Below are 11,307 nucleotides of genomic sequence, written 5' to 3' on the forward strand. Positions count from 1 at the left end.
ACAAAGAATGGATCCTCGGAAGGATCGGAAGGTGAGGCATTAACCTCTTAGTTCAAAATACACTTTACCCTCATCGCATGCATGGTGCCATCGATGATGGGTTGTGTCTAGTATCTTGACAGTGGAGCCTCATTCCACATGACTGGTGATAAAAATTTATTTAGTGCCTTGGAGGAGAAAGACCTCAAGATGCGCATAGAGATGGGTGATGATGGAAGGTATAGTGTTTCAGGAGTGGGCACGATTGCTTTTCAGAGGGAGCATGGAGCTCCTCTCACCTTGATAGATGTGATGTATGTGCCTGGACTAAAGAAGAACTTGGTATCGGTCGTGATGTTGGAGGACAAAGGCTACGATGTTGTCTTCAGTAAAGGAAAGACATTCCTAAGACACATAGACATGGGTTAGACCAAGAGGATAGGGATTTGGGTGAAGAATCTCTATAAACTAGAGGTAGATGATTATGCATCATTGAGTACAAAAGTAGAATTGGTGCAAAGCCAAGACATTGGTGAGTTGTGGCACAAGCGGTTGGGAAATTTGCATGATGGGGCTTTGAAGATAATGCAACAGATATCTATAGGACTTCCCAAAGGTAAAATTGAGCAAGTTGACACATGCAAAGGTTTTACCTTGGGAAAGTACACCAAGTCTTCCTTTCATGATCGAGACAATCGAGCAGAGGCTATCTTAGAGCGAGTTTATACTAATCTGTGTGGACCATTCTAGACAACATCCACAATGAAGAAAAGGTATTATGTGATTTTCATTGATGACTATTCTCGTAAATGCTGGATTTATTTCATACAGAAGAAGGACCAAACTTTCACAAAGTTTTGTGAGTTCAAAGCTTTGGTAGAGAAAGATTTAGGGAAGAAGATCAAGGCCTTGAGAAGCGAAATGGTGGAGAATATGTCTCTCAGGAGCTTAAGGAATTTTGTGGAGTGGAAGGAATTAAACGAGAGTTGACGGCACCTCATAACCCACAGCAGAATGGGGTGGCCGAGAGGAAGAACATAACTATTGCAGGGACAACACGAGCAATGCTGCATGACCAAGGCCTACCACTTCACTTGTGGGCCGAGGCATGCAACACGGCAATTTATTTGTAGGATAGAAGCCCGCATCGCATACTTGGGATGAAAACAACAAAGGAAGCTTTCTCTGGTAAGAGACCAGATGTGGGTCACTTCAGGATCTTTGGCTCATCAGTACATTACCATGTGATAAAGGATGCACAGAAGAAGCTTGAGCCGACAACAGAGTTGGGGATATTCGTGGGGTACACTGATACACCTCACAATTATCAGGTTTACTTTCCTACCAGTCGAAGGACAGTGGTTCACAGAGATCTCAAGTTTGATGAGTAGAAGGCCATGCAAGTTTCCCTTGAGAGGGAGCTCCAACTACAAGATGTGGAGGAATTGTTGGTTCCTAAGGAGGAGGAGCCTCAGACTGATGTAGAGCATTTTCATGCAAAGGTTTCAGGAGTGGAGACATCCACTCAAGCAGAGCCTTCCAGAGATGGAAAAAAGCGCACAAGAGAAGTTAACAGATTGTTGGAGGATGAGAGAGACAATGTGGGAGCACCATCTTCTCAGCACAGACAGACGAGGTCACCTGAGAGGTAAACTGGATACATGGCCCTTGCTGAGGAATGTGTTGAGACTGAGCCATCTTCCTTTGAGGAAGCAGTATAGCATCCAATTTGGTTTGATGCTATGGTGAAGGAGTATGACTCCATAGTTCGTAATAGTGTTTGGGACGTGATTCGAAGACCGGAGAACAAGTCAGTTGTGAGTTCCCATTGGCTTTACAAGGTAAAGCAAGCTACTGATGGTAGTGTGGAGAAGCATAAGGAAATATTTGTTGCCTGTGGCTTTTCATAGGTCAAGAGGATCATGTTGCTGCAGTATATTTTGACAGAGGAGCAAGATGCTGACATTTTGACAAAGGCATTGTCAAAGTGTAAATTCGAGTTCCATAGAGACAGGATCAGGGTGGCAGATAATCCCTTTCTTGTTGAGAGAGAGTGTTGAAATATGGAAACAAGAATATTCCAATTTAATTTGTCCTTGAATTAAATTGTGAACTAAAATTGAATTTATTCTTAACAGCTACTTGGAAATAATTAATTAATTAGTTGGAGGAATTCAAGTTAGAAGTCTTTCTGAAGTCATGCAAGAGTTATCCCTTAAATTAAGGAGATAAAGTTGAGTTATATTTGAGTTGTAATTAGTTAACTCAGCTTACTGAGTTAAGTCTAGTTAAATTAGTTCCAAACTATTTCAGGAACTAATAGTGAGTTAACAGTCAGTTGATGCATGCAGGCCTTAACTAGTGCTACTCCAGTTAACTGAAGATTCCATCATCAGAAACTCATGCATGTATATTCTGAGAAAGAACCAGTTGAGTTAAATGTCAAGGACAATTTATTATCAGTTGCATGTGTTTTCTCAAGGAGAAAACTCATGCATGTAGTCAAGGATTCATCCTTGAGGATTGTGTAGAAATTTTGAATAATTTAACACATATTCAACAGAGATTATCCTAATCATGTACTATTGCAGAATACATACACAATACATAAGCTACTCTACGTTGATCATCAATATAGCAGCATCAATAACAATAAAACATCAAGAGCATTCACACATTAACACAGCATGTATCCCGGGGAAAGCATCTCGCTAAAAACCCCAACTATCTGTATATTAATGATTGAGCCATGTAACATTACATAGCATAATACTTCTCACAAGTATCTCCACCTCTGTTACACACAATACAGCTCAGATCTGATCTCCAAATCTCTCCCACTGCTTGCCTGCCTCCACTGCTCAATACCTGCTCAAGAACTGATGAGAATGGCTCACCAAACTCGTTTTTCACCTGAAAAATAGTCACTCACACTTTGTTGGACGTGAGCACAAGCTATAATGTGGGCAAATACGTGAGCAAACTCATTGGCATACTCAATCCCTTGATTGTGCAAGATCTGGTGCACAACTATAGTCACAACTGATAGCAATCTGATTCTCTACCACCTGTCCCTGTTGAACTGAACATGCACTGACATGCAACTGAGTTAACTGATGTATTCATTAGTTGTATTATGAGTTAATAACTTGTGAATTAATTAATAACTAATTCACCCAACTCATCTCTAGTCTATTTTCCAGTTAGACTAACTACAACCAGTTTAAGAAAGCTAAACTGAACACAACTCCATCAACTCCATAATCAACTCCACCAAACTCAACTGATTGAGTTCTAACTGAAGTCATGCATGCAACAACTCAACTGACTCATAGGAAAAGCGTATTTCCTTCTGACAGCTGCATGTGCCACCTCTGTAGCTCAAACTGAAGTGCTCCAAGAGAATAAGATTAAGTTTATAGTCCAAATATTATTGTGAGATAATAATATTTGACTTTTCTATTTTTGACAGCCAGTCTAAAAATAGACTTTGATCACTCACACTGTGATCAGTCACACTTTCATCAAAAATAGAAGTCCATCTATTTTTCTCAACTTGACCAATCATCCATAAACAACAACCTGCAATCCATAGACATGATCCATATGTCTAAAAATAGACATAGTCTAAAAATAGACTTGCGCCAAAAATAGCCTGCGGGCCCACTTAGTGAAGGCGACTCTTTTCACTAAGCTCCATCATCTTGTTGCAATCTCAACACTCCCTCTCGACAAGATATGGATTATCAGCAACCCCTATCCTGCCTCGGTGGTACTCGAATTTGCTCCTGGTGAGAGCCTTCGTCAGAATATCAGCATCCTGATCCTCCGTTGGAATGTACGAAAGTAACATGATCCTCCACTGCACACAATCTCTGATATGATGGTACCTGATGTGCTTGGACCCGAACAACCCGACCAGGATCATCCTCATCCACATAGATCGCTGCTTCCTGCTGTACCAAGAAACTGTTGTCGATCCAATACTGAAGACCCCTCCTAATGTGCTCTTTCTGTCGGTTGGGCTCCCTGCCCAATCTGCATCCATGAAGCCACATAGCTTCACCTCATCCTCCTGTCTGTACCACAAACCATATCCCGATGTGCCTCTCAAGTAGCGCAATACATGCTTGCCCACCTTCCAGAAGAGCTTGGTAGGCTTAACCATAACTTGTGAAAGCTGGTTAACTGCATAGCATATATCAGGTCATGTATTGACCAAATACATCAGCGACCCCACCAACTGTCGATAAACAGTGGCATACACTTCTTCTCCCGAAGTGGCATCCTCCTTCCTCCAATCTCCAGGAAGAGGAGTATCAACAGGCTTGCAGCGATGCATGTTGAACTTCTCCAGTATCTCCCGAGCATACTTGCCCTGAGAAACAAACAGTCCACTACTGCGCTGCCATATTTCCAATCCTAGGAAATAGTGAAGGAGGCCCAAATCCTTCATCTCAAACTCTGTAGCAAGATCCTTCTTGCATGACAGTATCAACAGCTCATCACCCGTTAGAATCAAATCATCAACATACAGTACAATGATAAGCAACTTACCCTCCACCACAATCTGGTATAGGTTCGAATCCGCCTCGATCTTGGAGAATCCAAGTCCTGTGAAATAGTTGTCTATCTGTGTGTACCAAGCACGTGGTGCTTGCTTCAACCCATACATCGCTCTCTTGAGCCTGAAACATGCGACTCGCTGCTGAAGACCTCAAAGCCTTCGGGTTGCTCAATGTACACCTCCTCCTCAATGACTCCATTGAGGAACGCAGTCTTCACATCCATCTGATGAATGTGCCATCCCATCTGCGCTGAGAGAGCAAGAATCGTCCGTATGGAATAATACCTTGCGACAGGTGCAAAGGTCTCCTCATAATCGATCCCCTCAATCTGTGAAAAGCCTCGGGCAACAAATCTTGCCTTGTACTTCTCCACACTCCCGTCAGCTGCCTGCTTAACTTTGTAGATCCATCTCGAACCCACCACTGATTTCCCTTCCGGTCTAGGAACAATCTCCCATGCACTGTTTCTGACAATAGAATCATACTCTTCCACCATGGCATCTACCCATGCGGGATCCTCCACAACTTCCTCGAAAGAGGATGGCTCAGTCACAACACACTTGCTCATAAGAGCCATGTATCCAGTGTACCGATCAGGTGACTGTCTCTGCCTGCATTGGGCTATAGGTGGTCCTACAACTTTCTCTGCATCTTGAGCCAGACGCTCAGCTTCTGTCAAGCGCTTTCACCCTCTGATGGTTGGCGCTGCATGAGTGGTCTCTTCCACTCCATGAACCTCGTCCTGTGGCTGATCCACGTCCTGAAGCTCATCCTTAGGAACTAATAGCTCCTCATCTACATGCAAGTGTAGCTCCCTCTCAAGTGAACACTTCATGGCTTTCTCCTCCTGAAATTTTATATCCCGTCGCACAACAGTTTTACCACTGTCTAGCAAATACACACGATAGTTGTGGGGCGTATCAGTGTACCCCACAAATATCCCAACCTCTGCGGTCGGCTCCAACTTCTTCCTAGCATCCTTCGTCACATGCATGTAAACGTTAGCACCAAAAATCCTCAAATGAGAAAGATCAGGCTTCTTACCAGAATAAGCCTCCTCGGGTGTACTCATGCCAAGTATCCTATGAGGACAACGGTTCTGCACATAAACTGTTGTATTGCATGCTTCCGCCCACAAGTGAAGGGGTAGGCCCTGATCATGCAACATTGCCCGTGCAGCACCCACAATCGTTCTGTTCTTCCGCTCAGCTACCCCGTTCTGCTGTGGGTTATGGGGAGCTATGAGCTCTCTACGAATCCCTTCTGTCTTGCAGAAATCCTTGAACTCGTCCAAGATGTATGCACCACCATTATCGCTCCTAAGAGCCTTCACCTTCTTCCCTGACTCCTTCTCGACCAGTGCTTTGAATTCACAGAACTTTGAATACGTCTCGCTCTTCTTCTGCATGAAGAAGATCCAGCACTTACGAGAGAAATCATCAACAAAAGTCACATAATACCTGTGTTTTGTTGTCGAAGCAACTGAGAAAGGTCCACACACGTCTGTGTGAATTCTCTCAAGGATCGTTGTGGCGCGACTATCCTTCTCGTGAAAGGTGGCTTTCACAAACTTCCCCAAAGTACACCCCTTGCACTGATCTGACTGCGCAAGTGTGCCTTTAGGAAGCCCTGTAGTGATCTGCTACAGTATCTTCAAGGCTCCATGGTGAAGGTGACCCAATCTCCTGTGCCACAACTTGCCATCATCCCGGCTCACCAATCCTTCTGCCTTGCCTGCCATTGCTGCGCATCCATCTACATGCAACTGATAAAGGTTCCTCACTCGAACCCCTATCTTCCAGGTCTCACTAGTTGTCTTGCTGCGCAGGAAGGCCTTTCCCTCCCTGAAAACAACATCATACCCCTTTTCTTCTAACATCGCCACTGAGATGAGATTCTTCTTCAATCCTGGAACATGCATGACTTCCTTCAATACAAAGGGTTTACCAGACTCCCTCTCAAAGGAAATGGTACCGATACCGGTCGCACTGTATCTACCATCATCGCCCATCTCGATGTGCACTCCAAGATATTTGTCCTCCAGATCAGAGAACAAATCTCTATCTCCCGTCATGTGAAAAGACGCACCACTGTCCAAGAACCACACTGATCCCATCACACTTGAAACCAAGTATGCGATCAATGAAAAATCAAGCTCAAACTGAGAAGCTAAGGCCTCTCCCCCTGCAGATCCAGCAACTTGCTTGTTCTTCTTCTTCTGTGGACAATTTGTGGCATAGTGTCCGTGCTGGTGACAGTGAAAACACTTCACCTTGGACATATCCTGCTTCTTGCCTTTCGCACCAGACTGAGAAGCTTTCTTGCTCTTCCCTTTCTTTGCTTTGGCAGCCAAAGCACAATTCTCTTCATCAGCTCCCTTTGACGAAGATCCGTCCCTGGTACTCCGCCTGATCTCCTCCTGCACAAGATCTGACCATAGTCTTTCCCATCCTGGCAACTTCTCCCGACCATTGACAGAGTCCTGATAGGAATGCCAACTCTTCGGAAGACCAAGGAGAGCCAAGCTCACCAAGTCCTCATCATCGACAGTGACCCCCACACTTCCCAGCTCATCTCGACACTGAGTGAACTTCGTGAGATACTTGGGAATACTGTCACCCTTCTCGTATTTGATGTTTCTGAGTTTATCTTTGAGCGCCAGCTTCCTCTGATTGCTCTTGCTTTGGAATAATTCTATTAATGATTTCCACATCAAATATGGAGTAGCCTTTCCATGGAGGCTGGACACAATGTGATCCTTCACGCCCTCCAACAGAATCCTTCGACATTTTGCGGTCTTCTTTTGCCAAACTTCCGCCTCAGCAGCATCAGTAGGCTTTGGGATATCCGTATCTATGAACTCCTTCAGCCCGTTATCATCCAATACTGCCTCCATCCTGTCCTTCCATGCAATATAGTTTGAGCTGCCCTCAAGAGCATACTCCAATCGCAATCCGTTGAAAGACATTGCTGCGTTAACACCAAGAAAACACTGTTGCAAATTCGAATTCCACCAGCAACCAACTCAACTGCTTCCGATCTAGAATTCGTGAGAACACAATATTTCTTGTACAGAGATTGACTGTATGGGCATTCACCGGATATCTCACCTTCCAAAGGAAGGATGAATCCAAAGGCTACCTGGCCCGATTACAGACTCTGCCTGAAGAAATAGAATGTAAACACTTCCTGAATAGTAGATCTGATGATCAACGACTCTCATACCATGTAAAAATTTTGAATAATTTAACACATATTCAACAAAGATTATCCTGATCATGTACTATTGTGGAATACATACACAATACATAAGCTCCTCTACGTTGATCATCAATATAGCAGCATCAATAACAATAAAACATCAAGAGCATTCACACATTAACACAGCATGTATCCCGGGGAAAGCATCTCGCTAAAAACCCCAACTATCTGTATATTAATGATTGAGTCATGTAACATTACACAGCATAATACTTCTCACAAGTATCTCCACCTCTGTTACACACAGTACAGCTTAGATCTGATCTCCAAATCTCTTCCACTGCTTGCCTGCCTCCACTGCTCAATACCTGCTCAAGAACTGATGAGAATGGCTCACCAAACTCGTTTTTCACTTGCAAAATAGTCACTCACACTTTGTTGGACGTGAGCACAAGCTATAATGTGGGAAAATACGTGAGCAAACTCATTGGCATACTCAATCCCTTGATTGTGCAAGATCTGGTGCACAACTATAGTCACAACTGATAGAAATCTGATTCTCTACCACCTGTCCCTGTTGAACTGAACATGCACTGACATGCAACTGAGTTAACTGATGTATTCATTAGTTGTATTATGAGTTAATAACTTGTGAATTAATTAATAACTAATTCACCCAACTCATCTCTAGTCTATTTGCCAGTTAGACTAACTACAACCAGTTTAAGAAAGCTAAACTGAACACAACTCCATCAACTCCATAATCAACTCCACCAAACTCAACTGATTGAGTTCTAACTGAAGTCATGCATGCAACAACTCAACTAACTCATAAGAAAAGCATATTTCCTTCTGACAGCTGCATGTGCCACCTCTGTAGCTCAAACTGAAGTGCTCCAAGAGAATAAGATTAAGTTTATAGTCCAAATATTATTGTGAGATAATAATATTTGACTTTTCTATTTTTGACAGCCAGTCTAAAAATAGACTTTGATCACTCACACTGTGATCAGTCACACTTTCATCAAAAATAGAAGTCCATCTATTTTTCTCAACTTGACCAATCATCCATAAACAGCAACCTGCAATCCATAGACATGATCCATATGTCTAAAAATAGACATAGTCTAAAAATAGACTTGCGCCAAAAATAGCCTGCGGGCCCACTTAGTGAAGGCGACTCTTTTCACTAAGCTCCATCATCTTGTTGCAATCTCAACAGATTGCGTAGTTTTTGAAGGAGATCATCCACTTGGTTGAAGAATAATCATCCACAAGGAACAATGCAAGGAAATAGGAGCTTGGAGAGCAGAGATGAAGGCTAGAGAGAAGCCAAGATTTCCTGTGATCATCTATGAGGATTGTACTGAGAGCTGGCTAGCTGTGAGAGCTAAGGCTTTGTATAATTCTTATGTATTTCCACCTTGTATGATAATACAATAATGTGGGGTTTTTAGCTGAGGCTTTCCCCAAAGTATTTTCATGTGTATTGTGCCATTGATTCTTCTTCTTCTCGTTATATTGTTCAGCTTGATCTTTAAGCTTTCGCAAATTGATAGTAGAAGTAGGTTATAGTATTTTGCTTTGATTTATATTGCATTATCGGGTTAACCTACATTATATTTTCTATATGGTATCAGAGCTAGATTTGTAGAAATTTTCTACATGGTATCAGAGCTGGATTTGTAGAAATTATCTACAAGTTGAAGGTTAATTGTGCAATGGTACAATAGTCTAACTAAGAGATCTATGATTTAACTGATCAATAATCCCAAAATAACTAGTGCGTGCAAGAAATTCGAGTTCCTTAGCTGAAGTGGAGATGACAATGTAGTGTAATGCCAGTTGTATACTAGTTTTGAGTGTACAGGTGTTGGATGAGTAAGAATATCAATCCCTGGGAATTGTGCAATCATTTTGGTGGAAATTCCTATTTTTTAGGGGCTAATTTTCTCAGGATTTGCGCAAGGAAATAAGAGGCGTGGTGAGAAAATAATTGCCTAAGTGTTGGCTAGAGTTTCTCATTGAGCAAAGAGAACAATTATTCTTTTGTAGGTTGAGCTCAGAGTTGGAGCTAGCAATTGTAAAAGTTTCTTTATTCACTTGATTAATGCAAGAAAATTTGAGGAGTTTTTCTCAGTTGGTTTCCCCTAGAAATAGCTGTGTATTTTTGGTTTTTCTTATTACATGTCTATGCATGTTGTTCTAAATTGTGGTTTTCATTCCGCAAATTGGCAGAGTAGAATTTGTCTCTTTTTTTTTTCAATTTGAAATCTTGAGAAGTTGCAATTTCTATCAAAATTCTATAGTTAGGGGAAGAATCCACAGCCCCAGCCAACACGACCACTTGAGACAATTTCTTAATACAAAAGAAATTATTTTACATAAGATATTCTCACAATCGATTATAAGACATGAAGTCACATGCCCTTGAAATATATATCGTGGACCAATCAGGTGTTAAGCCCTAGATCAATAGCCATTAGTATTAAGGAGAATACAAGTTATTGGATCACTCTATGTCTAAATAATGTCGTGATAGTTAGATAAAAATAAAACTATTGCATATAAAAACACACTATAGACCAAGTTTAACTTAACTAACTCCTAAGTATCTAAATATTCTAACATTCTAGCTTGATTGTAATGCATTAGATTCTCCATAAATTCCGCATAACATTGCAACACTTGTTGTTGGGGTTTATTTCATATGTAATATGGGGTATGGTTTCTTTCATAACTTTGGACTTAAACTCATGCTCATCATGCCACCAATAGCTTATCAATAAAGCCATTTATACTTCCATTTTGATGAATTCCGTATCTATGGTTTATTTAATGAACTAGTCATCAAGTTTAGTTGTAGTCCTCGATAACTAGCACATGGTTCCAAGGTGTTCAGTTTTGAAATATCTTACTATTAGTCATTTATAATTCACCATAGTACAAATTTTGATATTAAAATGATCAATAGTGAAATACATGAATATCTGAATATTAAATAAAAAAAATACCTAGATAAAATCTCATTAAGGGTTAATCATTAAACATCCACAAAATTGTCAGTAGTTGATTTTGAGAAATCCCATACTCTAAAATTTCACTCTAACTTCTTTATTGCCAATTTTGTATAATATAAATACAAATACTATTGGGTTCTGATTATTATTATCATCGTCCAGATGATCCTCAATATTATGTTTCTTCGCTTTTACCTTCGGAGGTATTCTTTCAATTCTATAACATTAATCAAAATAGCTTTTACCTTTGGCGGTATTCTTTCAATTCTATAACCTTAATCAAAATAGTCGCAAAACATTTTTTTTTGGAGATCTTAGCTTGAATAGTAAAAATCCAGAAATGAATGTGGAATCAATTATTTTAATAGTTATAGTTGATTATTTTCATCCAGCAATGAATGTGAATCAATTATTTTAATAGTTATAGTTGATTATTTTCATTAATAAAACTTATCAACCAAGAAGCGAAAATGTAGGAACAACTAGAAATTTTGTTAAAATTTTGAAATGACTGGAAAACCATTAACATTATGTTATTT

The sequence above is a fragment of the Pinus tabuliformis genome, chromosome 7 (assembly GCF_031772625.1).
Source record: "Pinus tabuliformis cultivar Carrire ecotype Pingquan chromosome 7, CPIR1, whole genome shotgun sequence".
Taxonomy (NCBI): domain Eukaryota; kingdom Viridiplantae; phylum Streptophyta; class Pinopsida; order Pinales; family Pinaceae; genus Pinus; species Pinus tabuliformis.